General features: G+C 49.0%; 1 protein-coding gene across 7 annotated transcripts in view; it reads right to left on the bottom strand.

The window, feature by feature from the left end:
* Positions 1–12,688, bottom strand: part of PIGQ (phosphatidylinositol glycan anchor biosynthesis class Q) — a 687,922-nt gene that overhangs the window by 627,648 nt on the left and 47,586 nt on the right. The gene's annotated exons all lie outside the window — the stretch shown is intronic.

Raw genomic sequence — 12,688 nt, 5'->3', positions numbered from 1 at the left:
GAGATGTGGGGGGTTGGGGCCCTGATGACACATAAGGGCCCTGCACATCAGTCACGCTGCTGTAAGATTAGCAGGGGAGAGAGGAGAAGGATGAGGTGAAGAGAAAGGTCTTGAGGCTTTTATGGAACTTAAGGTGGTCTTGCTCAAGACACAGAGGGAGAGGGAGGCTGTTCCACAGGAGGGAGCCAGCCAAGGAAAGTGATCGCCCACCAGCTCTCAGTTTAGCAAAGCGTTTAACATGCAGAGAGTTGGTACCGGAGGAATGGCGGAGTCTAGAAGGAGAGTATATGGTTAGGAAACGTTGAAGATAGAGTGGTTCCTGGCCCCAGATTGCCTTGTGTAAAATACAGAGGGATTTGAATTTAATCTGTGCTGAGACCAGGAGCCAGTGAAGGCTTGGTAGGGCAAGAGAGATGCGGTTCTTGGGCTTGAGGCCAAGGAGAAGTCTTGCTACCCTATTCTGGGTTAGCTGGAGGGGTTGGAGGAAGGAAGATTAAGGAGGGGCTAGTACAGTAGTCTAGCATGGAGAGAACCGGTTCACCGGTAACATCGAGTCTCTGGGGGAATGTGAGGAATGGTAGGGTCCCCTTCAGAAAGAAGAGCTGAAAATGGGACTTCTTGACAATGTCCAGAATATGAGGGATTAAGGAAAGGGAGGAGCCGAAGATGACTCAGATTCCTAGCTACAGTGGAGGGGGCGGAGGAGTTGGGGGCGCATGGATGAAGGCCAGAGTGACGAGAAGAAGTATGGTGCAGGGATCTCTGTTTTGCTTGCAATGAGGCAGAGGTCATTGGCAGTGCACCAGGCCTGAATGGCAGAGAGGCAGTCAGGGATGAAGGAGAGTGCAAGGGCGTCAATGGAAGTTTGAAGAAAGGTTGTGTATCTTCAGCGTACCACTGGAAGTTGGGGAGGAGGAAATGAGTCGTGCCAGCAGAGAAAGGTATATGTTAAAGTGCCAGGGTGAAAGAATAGAGCCCTGGGGGACGTCACAGGTAGCGGATGAAGAAGGGGAGGAGAAAGGACACAGAATGGTTTTGGAGGAACGGTCAGTTAGGAAGGAGGTAAGCCAGTCCGGTGCCTGCTCTGAGATACTAAGGGTGTCATGGAGCCTTTTTATGAGGATGGAATGATTAACTGTGTCAGATGCAGAGAGGTCAAGAAGGATGAGGTCAGCAGGGGAATTCGAGTGAAGAGAAGCAAGCAGTTCTTCAAGGGTATTCAGAAGAGCAGTTTCAGTTCCTCTGGGTTCTTGGAATCTAGACTGGTGGTCATGTAGACCGCCAACAAGTTTGGTATGAGAGTTGAGTTAGGGGGGAGGGCCAACTAGGGGTGGTAGTTGGCAGGGCAGGAAGGGTCTGCAGGTTTTTTTTTGTTGAGGTGGGTGTACACAAGGGAGCACTTGAGGGAAGATGGAAAAGAACCAGTAGCAAAGGAATGGTTGCAGAGATCAGCCAAAGCAGGGGCGAGAGAGAGAGAGAGAGAGAGAGAGAGAGAGAGAGAGAGAGAGAGAGAGAGAGAGAGAGAGAGAGAGAGAGGAATTTTCCTTGATGGTTTTGGAGGAGCAACCTGTTTGGACGAGACCTTCTTGGAATGGACAACTCTGGTGACTTCTTCAGGGGAGACAGGAGTGAAAGAGGGGAAGGAGGAAGAAGGAAGGTGCACGGTAGGGGGGGAGAAGGGGAGGGTTGAGTTGGGAGAGTGTGTGACAAGGCTGTTGAGTATGACCTGGGTTTTGGAAGTGAAGTGAGAGGCAAGTGCATTGCAGAGGGCCTGGGAAGGAGTAGGGGAAGAGGATGTTGCAGATGGGTTGGCAAGTTCCCTGCAGATTTTGAAGAGTTCAGCCATGTTGTTGGATGCACTGGACACTCGTGCCTGAATGTGGGCTCTTTTTTGGCACAGATGGTGAGCCCGTCATGTCTCTGGATCAGGCAGCAGGGCATTTTGTCAGAGGGTGAGCCTGAAGTGTGCCACTTCCGTTCAGCGGCCCTGCAAATACGTTTTGTGGTCTGCAGGATCGGAGTCGTAACAGGTGTTACGCTTGGAGGCAGGTTTCAGGCGGATCATGACTGGGGCAAGGATGTCAAGGGTGTTGGTGGTGGGCATTTAGAGGTTGCTGAGCACAGAATCAGCGGAAACGTCTGTGTTGGGTGGGTGAAGATGGAAGAGATGGTGGTAGCTGACACTCGTTTAATCGGACGGATGTTCGTGAATGAGGTTGGCAGAGCTTTATGAGGAGTTGTCACAGGGCCATAGGGACTCAAGTGGGAGGTGAGGAAAGAGTGGTCAGACCAGGAGAGAGGGGTGACCAGAGGAGATGAGGGTGAGGTTGGAGTGGATGATGGCATCTAGCATGTGTCCAGCAGAATGGGTAGGACCAGAGGGCAGAATGGAGAGGGAAAGGGAGGAGCATACGTCAGTGAAGAGGGTTGTTGTTGTGCAAGCGGAGTCTAGGTGGATGTTGAAGTCACCTAGTAGTAGCAGGTTAGAGGTGGTAGAGAGTAGGGAGGAACAGAAGTCCGCCCACTCAGATAGAAAAGAGAAGAAGTGCCAGGGGGCCGATAGATGGTGGCAATGCCCAAGGTGGAGGAAGGAGAGATGACCAATTTGCACACTGGGCTCTCAAAGGAAGAATAGTGCTGAGTGGGTAGGATGGTAGAAAGAATCCACTCTGGGAAGATTAAGGCAACTCCACCACCAGCACGGCGGGGTCGAGGTTTAGAGGTGATCTTATAGCCGTCCGGGAGGAGTGAGTCAAAAGGAGGTAACCAAGCTGGCGTTGAACCACGTTTTCGTAAGTGCAAGTATGTCCAGGTCAGTGCCTTCAAGGAGAAGGCAGATGTCAGCAGTATGTTTGATGGCCGAGCGGAAGTTGAGGGTTGCCAGATGGAGACGGTTGCTGCCTTCGAAGGTTTTTTGCGGCAGAGTGTCGGAACGTGGGGCATCCATCTGGAGGAGTGGGGTGGAGGGCAGGGGAGGGAAGGAAGTTTGTGAGAGAAGGCAGAAGTCGGTCAAATATACCTTCTTGGAAGCCATTGGGGAACTAATGACATTTTACAGTCCTGCTCTTGGACATTTTGGTTTTGTGCCCCGTCTTTCTTTGGGGAAGGTATGGCTGTTGTGCAAACATGGGTTTACTCTGAGCTCAGCTCTTTGCCCTCTAGTGTTGTTTGGACTGTTTTGAACTGGTCGCTAGCCCTTGACAGACCATTACAAATCCTATATGGTTGAACCTGCAAGTATGGAGGGTTTTCGGGCCAACTGCCACCTGCTCGAAGAACTTGACCTGCATGTCCTCGCTCTCACCGAGACATGGTTCGCGGCCAGCTCTGTCACATGTTTTGACACTCTCCTCCCTGATGGCTACAAGATCCTCTCCGAACCCAGAACCAATCGTTGGAGGTGGAGTAGCTCTGATCTTTCTGGAGTGGGTCCCTGCTTCTGTCATTCCTATGCAGGCCTACTCCTCCTTTGAATGCCTGGTCTGCAGGCTCTCCATCTCTCCTGGCCTCTCTCTGACTGCGGCACCATCTACAGGCCACCTGGCCAGGTCGCCGTCTTCTTCTCAGAGTGGGCTGACACCTCCACTCCTCCCCTTGCCTCTAACTCTCAACTTCTCCTCCTCGAAGCCCTCAACATCCACCTGGATGCTTCTAAACCCTCATTGGGGCTCCTCCGCAACCTCTGCGACACTCTCCTTCCATTCTACGCCCTGGTCCGATACACTGCCAGGCATACCTTGGATGTTCTCATCTCCTCAGGCATCCCCCTCTCCAATGCTCTCGCCACTCCTCTCTCTTGGACTGACCACTTTCTGCTCTCCTCTCACTGGACGCTCTCTGTCCCCCAAGCTAAGCCCACCCCAACACTGCCACCTACATTCACAGTCATTCGGCCCATGAAGCGTGTATCATTGTTTCACACTTCACAGCAGCATACGCTCATCGCTACGCAAACGGCCCAGCCCTTCCGTGTCCTCTCCCACATTCCTGGCGGTTGCCATGGCGGTTCCGTCAATTCCAGGAGAGTCTAGCCAGACTGTGTCCACCTCGCTTGCAGCCCCATTGTCCGGGAAACAGAACATGCAGCAGTACGTCATTGCGTATCGCCGCGCTTGTTTAAAAAGGGGGCGAGAGCTTCTAATTGAAGTTAGTGCGCTTGCGTTACTCCACGAACCTCAAATTCCTGTTTGACTTCCTTGTTTTTACCCCGGCCTACGTTCCTGACCTTTTCTTCGGATCTCCACCACTCAGTATCGTACCTCTGAACCGAATCTCTGAACCAGTTTCTTCTTAACGGACTGTCTTTTGGATTATCCTTTGCCTCGTTTCTTATTCCCGCTTGTTGTCAAACCTACACTTTGGTTATACGGATTGAGATTGGATTTGCCTATAAATTGCATCCTTCCTGGAAGCAGTTTCCTTCACGCTACCTCAACAGGAAATTGGCAAGTGTTGGATTTGTTTAGTAAGATTAACTGGAGACTACGGTTTGCATCGGACTTCCACGAACACTATGCTGTAGTCACGCAAAGAGTATCTCCATTAGTCGGGAGTGCGTCCTCATTCTGCCCGGGGGCAGGTCCATACTAACTCACACTAACATTCTGTTCTCTCTGCGTCTAGGCTCTCTACCAATCCCACGCTTCTGGTCCTCTCATAGTGCAAACCAGGGTAGGTTCAGTTCCTTACACCTCAGAATATTCCTGGTCCCTATATTCAGTCATTTATATCTGCCTTCATATCCTCCAGACTTAGATGCCGGGCGATCCCACCAGACATCCTTCCTCTTCATATTCAAACACTTGACTAGGTGTTCCCCAGGTAGGTTGTCCTAGTATCGTACTCTGTAAACCCTTGTTTATATCATGTGCTAATACCATCTATTCTTTCTTTCCACAGCCTGGCGTATACCTGATGGTATCTGCTCTTTCCTGTGAACCTCAGTTGTGTCTGTCCAATAAGACCAGACAGAACAGCGTTTCATAGGAAAGGTCGCCCTCCTTGGAGGAGACCCTCAGATTGGGGGTAACCAAAGTTGTCAGGCCAAAACCCTGGTCGCACTACACAGGACTCACCTGTTGCTTCACAAGTATTTTCTCACCTTCTGACACATTGGATGTCATTGGATGCCTTTGCCGCTACTTTCTCTGCTCCTCCCATGCCTGCGGCTGACTCACACTCTGACACAGCCTTCTCTAACCTCCATCTTTCTATCTCCAACACTCTGGACATCCTTCCCCTGTCATGAGAATCTGTCTGAAGCCTACCTCCAAGTGCAACTCTTGGTATGACTCCGACCTCACCACCCTGAAACACAAGTGTAGGGTGGCTGAGAGGAAGTTGAGGGCATTGGGCGCATCCTCTGACAAATTGGCTTGCTGCCTCCTCCAAAGGCAATGCAGACTATCTGTCCTGTCCAAGAAGAGAGCCCACATCCGAGTCTGCATCTCTGCGGCCTCTAATAACAAAGCTCAACTCTTTATTTATTTATTGTTTGCTTGTTAGGAGCTTATGCAATAAGAAAATATTATTTCAAAGAGCCCACAGGGAAGGGAGGGAGCAATGGTTTGAAATACATTAAAAAACACAATATTAAAGAGCAGGGGTGGGGGTAGAAGGGACGAACCTACAATTCCTGGTGAGTATTCAGAACATGCAAGTGCATCAAGGAAGATGGACGAGGAGGTAAGTGCTGGGGAGTCCGCGCTCATGGATGAGCCACAGATGAAGTGCTAGGAATGTTGAGTGCTACACGGACTGGGGCCGCAGGAGGTGTAAGTGCAAACCTCTTGGGGGGAGGGTGTGCAGATGCAAGTGCTGTGGATAGACAGGAGCTGGGAAGATTGGTGTGGTAGGACAGGGCCTCAATGTTGTATAAGGTCGCAGGACACCGATCACAGCAACTGTGGGTTTAGCCGAGTAGAGAAGAAGGGAAGGAGGAGGAAAAGAGGAAAGTCTTAAGGAGCTTTCGGAATTTGAGAAGATCCTGCTCAAGGCGTAGAGGGAGGGGAAGGCTATTACACAGGAGGGAGTCCGCTGAAGAAAGTGAACGACCACCTACTCTCTGATTAGCAAAACACTTTACACACAATGAGTTGGTGCCAGAGGAACATAGTGGTCTAGAGGGAGAGTATTTATTGAGATAAAGTTGAAGATTGTGCAAAAAAATCTGCAAGGTGTTGGCCAATCCTTCTGCAGTCACCACCTCTCCTGTTCCCTCCCAGGCCCTCTCTATACAGCTCTGGCTTCTCACTTCACCACTATAACTCGGGACAACCGGTCCACTCTCTCCTCTTCCTCTCCCCCTCCTGACCTCCCTCTGGCCGCCTCTCCCTCTCCTCCTCCCTTCTCCTCTTTCTCTCCTATGACACCTGACAAGGTTTCTAGAAGTCCGATCTATGAGAGTGTGGTCCAAACAGGTGCTCCCCTGCACCTCCAGAACCATCAAGGACCACACTGACATCCTCGCTCCAGCCTTGGACGATTTCTGCAAACACTCTTTTGCCACTGGAACATTCCCCTCTCTCCTCATGCACTCCCTTGCACCCCCTGCTAAAAAAGCCTTCTGCCAGAGGCACGGTACATGCTCTCCTGCACACCCGTAAAGATCTGCTCACTAATCTTGATTCAAGCCTTCCACAGTCAATCATGACATCCTGATCAATCGACTCTGTAAGAACCTAGTCATCACAGATTAGGCCCTGGAGTGGTTGCCCTTCTTCCTCCTGGACCGACCCTCCCAGTTCCAACTTGGGTTCTTTCTCTCCACCACATCTGCTGCTCTAACTTCTCACACAGGCTCTTCAATGTCTACTTGGCCCCTTTGGCCCACCTTATTTCAACCTTCTCTTCGAACTTATGCGGATGACACTCTGCTCTCTTTCAGGCTCCCCTCAGCCTCCTTTCCTCTCTCGCTCATTCCCGACTGTCTATCCGCGATACAGGATTAGCGTGCCTCCAACAATCTCTGCCTTAATGCCAGTAGGTGGAGATCCTTCACATTGGGACCCTTGCTCCCCCTTTCCTTCCCTCACTCTGGCCGTCCTCCTTGGGCCCTCTTCCTGCTCCTTCCTCCCGTGAGGCAAAGATCTTTGATGTCTCATTCGACTCCACTCTCTCCTTCTCTCCTCCCATCACGGACCTTGTGAAGGAGGCCCACTACCAGTTGCACCTCCTCAGATTTATTCTTCCTTTTCTCACTTTCCACCAGAAACTCAGTGTCTCCAGAGCCCTGTTCTCTCAAGGCTGGACTACTGCAACATCCTCTTTCTCAATCTGCCTTCCTCTACTCTCCGCCCTCTGCAGTTAATACAGTACAGGACTGCAAGACTTGCCCTTGGCCTCACGCCCAGGGACTCTATCTCTCCAGCCCTGAACTCCCTCCACTGGCTCCTGGTGGCTGCAAGGATCAAGTTAAAGACCCTCTGCATCATTCACAAGGCTTTCTGGGGCTGGGGCCTGCACTACATACAACTCTCTCTTCCAAAATACCATCCTTCTCAAGCCCTTCGCTCAGCCGCCTCTAACTCTCTGAGGGTCAGACGCTTCTCAAGACAGAGACTTGGGGTTAGATCCCTCTCCTCTGCAGGTGCCTCCCGCTGGAATGGCCGCCCTGCACCTCTCAAACTTGAGCCAGACCACTTGATGTTGCAGAAGCAGCTCAAGACTTCTTCCTTTATTTTTTATTTTTTTCTCTCTCCCTCTCCCCCCCTCTGCACTTGTTTGTTTGTCCTCCCTCTGTCTTCGTCCCCCTTGTCTTGTTGCGCCTAGAAACACTTGTGTACAGGTGCGTTATAAATGAATTATATAATATCATATAATTTTCTCCATATCCACAGCTGTGCCAACAGACTTTGTCCAATTATATCCAATGGGGAATTTTTACCACCTTGGAAAACTTCACTTTAAATACTTTTAAGGGTACTCACTTGAACACATTTTTCTTGGGCCCGGCAGGGTAGGGACTTGCAACCTACGGCTCTCCATATTTTGTTTTACTCAAACTTCCATAAACCCTCACTGTTGTTTATATTGGTGTTGACTGGTGGAGTTTTAGGACAAAGCATCTGGGTTGCCATAGGTTGCAGACTCTGCCCTAGGGTCCTGGAGTTTCAGGTACAGCTCAAAAGGAAGCCTTATGTGACAGAGTGGGTACATGTAAACATCTATTTCTGCCAAAAGATCAGGTGGCTCTGAAAAGGAAGAAAGAAAGACATGAAAAAGCAAGTGGAGAGGTGATGGAAAAAAGGGGATGGAGGGACTGTAAAACTAAGGAATTAGTCAATATAAGGTGACTAAAAGGAAGGATGTATTTACAACTAGTGCCCCAACATTATTCCAAGTGTCAAATATAATCAGAATGTACTGTGAGAAACCTGAGAAACCTGACAGTGTTCTCCCAACCTTTGGGATTTTCCATTCAGGTGGCCAGGGAAGGGCCATCGTTTTTGGGCCCCGACCCAGGGGGTGGACAAGTGAGGGAGATCACCTGGATGGAGGGTCATGGGGGATTGGGAGCAGAATGCCCTCAGACGAGACATGGTATTTTCCCAGACCAAAAGACATCTTAACCTAATCTCCCTCAGCCTTTGTGGGGTGTTTACAATCACACCTCATCTGCCCCTCCCAAATCTTGAGAAATACTGAGACGAGGAAGAGGCCACTGAGATGCATGAAAATTACCCCTGCGAATAACACGGGGAAACCAAGGGCAAAAGACTGTACAAAACAGGTTGTCCCATTGATAGAATCAGGCACCCAATACTGACCGTTTCCACCTGACTCCACTTAACAAGCTGGTTCCCTATATAACGTGCAGTCCTGATCAGATGAATGAGAGAGCTGGGGAAGCACAGAGGACCCGAGAAGCTGGAAGAAGGATCCGGAGGAGCGCAACGTGCTGGAACGCTGGCCCATTGTAGAGAGGGCTGCAGCATGTGGGGGGGAGCTGGACCGCCTGCAAGCCAGAGGAAAGCAGTTGGGACGCTGCTGGCAGAGTATGTATGAGTGCTTGTTCCCTTCGTCTGTGTGCAGGGCCTAAGGGAGTCAGGGGGGTAGGTGGTGAGACCCTGACCTCGACCCACAGCATCCCGACGAAACCGCTTACCAGTGCTGTGCTACCCAGGGTGAGTTTTGCATGAGAGGGAGAGAGAAACTCAGGAGCGTGTGGGTGGCTGGAGCGGCGAAAAGAAATATAGAAAGAGTTAAAGACAGATTTGAAAGCAGCGGAAAGCAGAAATAGTGAGCATAAAATTAAAAGTAAGAAAGCAGTGCAAAAGGTAAAGATGCACGAAAGCGGCGTAGAAGTAAAAAGGACAGAAAGCAAGCAGAACTAAAAGCAGGCAAGCGGCCCGAAACAAATGTTGAAAGCAAGTTGAAAGTAAAGTCGGGCAAGTGGCCTAAGAGGAGCAAAGCGGATAGAAATAAGCAAAGTGAAAGAAAGGAAAGTGCACAAGGGAGTCACGAGAGGACAAGTGACTCCGAAACAGAGGAGCGAATGAAACCAAAGGTGCAGGTGCACAAGCAAAGCAGTAAGGTGCAAGAGGAACGAAGATAAAGTGAGAGAAACAAAAGCCAAGAGAGGGGCTACATGGTCAGAGTGGTCGCGCCTAGGAAATGCCAAGAGCCTGGCATTCCCGAAAGCCTGTGGTCCTACCCCAAGAAGAAACAGTGTATGAAAGAACTGTTGAGTAAAGCATATTCCAAGAGTGATCTGTGTTTAACAATTGAAACTTTATGAAATCGGAGTATATCCCAATAAGGAGTGACTTTGTGTTCAAGAATTGAAAGGGGCCTGAGCTAGGGGATGGGAACCTCAAGTGGCCTGAAGATTTGACATTTTAGTTGTGCTGTTAAGAGGTTTGAAGCTTGGGGAAGGGAACCCAAAGACGCGTACAGAAAGAACTAACACATTTTCTTTTTATGGTATTTTGGAGTTTGACCAAATTGAAATGTGGGGAAGATAACCCCAGAGAACTTAAGAACTTTGCTAACTACAATAGGCTTAAGAAGAAGGTCCTACAAACAGCTCTATTGTTTGACATTGACCAAGCAGCACCTGGTAAGAAGACCTCCTGGAACCAATCCTGGTTCCAATTTTTGTTGGACCACTTCTTTTTTGAAAGACTCCTTATCACATGTTTACATAGAGTGAGGGCTAGCAAAGGTTCAGACACAGACAGACTTAATTTTGAACTACTAGACAAAGACGGCCATTAGAAACATCAGTTAAGGGAACTGTCCCTTTAGAGTTAGGGCCAGTTAAGCATTACACCAACCCAAAAGCCTTACTAAATAACGGTTTTCGAAATAACCCTTTTCAGTGAGCGTCTCCCTTCATGCCATGCTGGTCTCACAGTACCATCATTAGTGCAACTACATGCTCAGCATTAAAAAGGCCCCAAATTTCCCTGAAACATTTTAAACGATTTGCATGCTAACAAAATCTAGCTGGAATTAAAAACAACTCTGATAGACCAGTGATTCTAGTCTGTGTGTGAGCTTAGTCATTCACGCAGATCATATTTTCCGATGTCCCTCTTCTATGGTCAATTTACACGATTGTCCCTGCTTTCATTTATAAAATCTGGTCACTCTAAAAATAAGGAATTATGGGGGGGGGGAGACAAAGTCCAACCCATTATACAACGCAGACAATTGCTTGAGGCAATAAACTGCAGGACCAGTGCTGGAAACTGAAAATATTTACTGGGGGAACTCTCATTCTTGGAGGGGCAGGGCAAGGCCAGGTCACGCAATGGTCACGCAATACAATATGACTTGAAAGAGCCCAATCCTGACAATTTGCGCAAAAGCAAAGAGCATTAATGGAACATAATGGCCACAATTTTAAATTTGAAACATGTCTTCTAGTGAGTCAGTAAGAAACCCTTTTGCGCGAATAATGGAAGGTGGGCACAGCAGTTTTGATAGGTCACACTACTCACCCTACGAAAAGAATGCCTGTACATTACAAGACCTATATACCAGGTTGGACAGCTGCCAGTATGTGAGGCTTTGGATGTTTCTGTATTCAGTTTCCTGTGCCAAGTCTACTGAAAGCGTATGCCCTGTGCCAAGTCTACTGAAAGCGTATGCTTGTTGAAACGTGGGTTGCTCGTGCATGCGATAATTCGGCTTCAGGACACAGCTGGCTGGGAGTATCCTGTTCTGAAGCAGAGTTATCACACATACAAGCAGCCAGAGCTTCAACAAGCAGGCCCGCTTTCAGAAGACTCGGCAGCGCTGCAGTCTCTCCTGAAAGCCGCCTGCTCGTTGAAGCACCGGTTGCACATCCGTGCGATAACGCAGCTTCAGAGCATATCCGTGGACAGGGCAGCACTCCGGCAAGATTGCTCTTGATGGATCGCTGCCCCGTCTTGTTCGGCCCATTTCCTGCACTGTGGAGGACATGGCATCCAAGGAAGCAGAATTACTTTTCTTTTGTTTAAGACTGTGACTACAAGCAGGAGGGGTAAAATGCTTATTCCCCTAAACTGGAAAAAAATCTTTAAACGACCTAGAAAGAAAACAGGGCTTACAAAGTACATTAGAACAAATGGGAAATTATTCCAAGGCAGTGGGAAGAATATGAAACTAATATCATGAAGCTACAAGGGTTACAGAGAGGAAAGGAAAACCAAAATGCATCTGGATATCAGTTACTTTATGGTATAGGGAAGTGGAGGTAGGGCACTAGAACAGGATGATCACCACGCTGATCAAGCGAATCAGGCGTTGGTCCCTGCTGCCAGTGAAGGGGTTCTAAGGAGACGGTGCCCTTCCATCTCAAATTTGGGTTAAACACTGGTTACAACCCTGGTCACAGACGCTGGGTGAGTAATCTGTTTTAGAATACTTCTGTCTGTTTGCAAGAACTCACTCTAGTCAGACGAGGATGGTTATAGGGTGGTTTTAATAACAGTTTTACCCAACACGTGTTTCGACCCTCCTGGGTGTTTTTCAAGGCGTGTGGTCAGGTTGTGGCACATTGGTGGGGGCGTTGATGTTGGTATTCCGATGAATCTCTGGTGATATACAGCCCTGGGAGGTCGTGGGTTGCCTTCTGGATACATAGTGTGGCCATGAGGATCTTTCAATTGAAAGATCTCCCCCACTGATGTGCCACAACCTGACCACATGCCATGAAAAAGACCCAAGAGTGTTGAAACACGTGTTGACTAAAACTGTTATCAAAACTACCCTATGACCAACTTCATCTGACTTGATTGAGTTTTTGCGAACACACAGAAGTAAGTATTATACAACAGATTACTGACCCACCGCCTAGGTGACCAGGGTTCCAACCAGTTTCTGTTTAACTTTATTTTATATGGGCTGCGCTGAGCAAGTGTGGTTCTAGAACAGAGCCGGGGTTAATATTTCAGGTTGCAAGCTAACAGCCAGGCACAAAATGACACTTACCCCATCTGTTCATTCAGCAAACCATTTCTTACCCACCAACAGCTCATTGTGGCACACCAACGGTGAGTGGCCGGCACATATTTTGAGGCCTGACACAGAATAGCGTAGAGAGGATTATACTGTAGAACGCTAAATAACACTATAGTCAAGGGAAGTACCCAACTGGCACGCCACAAGCAGAACTGTATTTCACTATTGAATAAAAACGGTATGGGATACATATCACAGCACTGATGCACGCTAAATCCAGAGCTCTCAGGTTTCC

This window comes from Ambystoma mexicanum, chromosome 2q, assembly GCF_040938575.1.
Source record: "Ambystoma mexicanum isolate Mex_15411 chromosome 2q, UKY_AmexF1_1, whole genome shotgun sequence".
Lineage (NCBI taxonomy): Eukaryota > Metazoa > Chordata > Amphibia > Caudata > Ambystomatidae > Ambystoma > Ambystoma mexicanum.
Note: the sequence above shows the minus strand (reverse complement) of the source record. Positions and strands in the feature narration are given on the sequence as shown.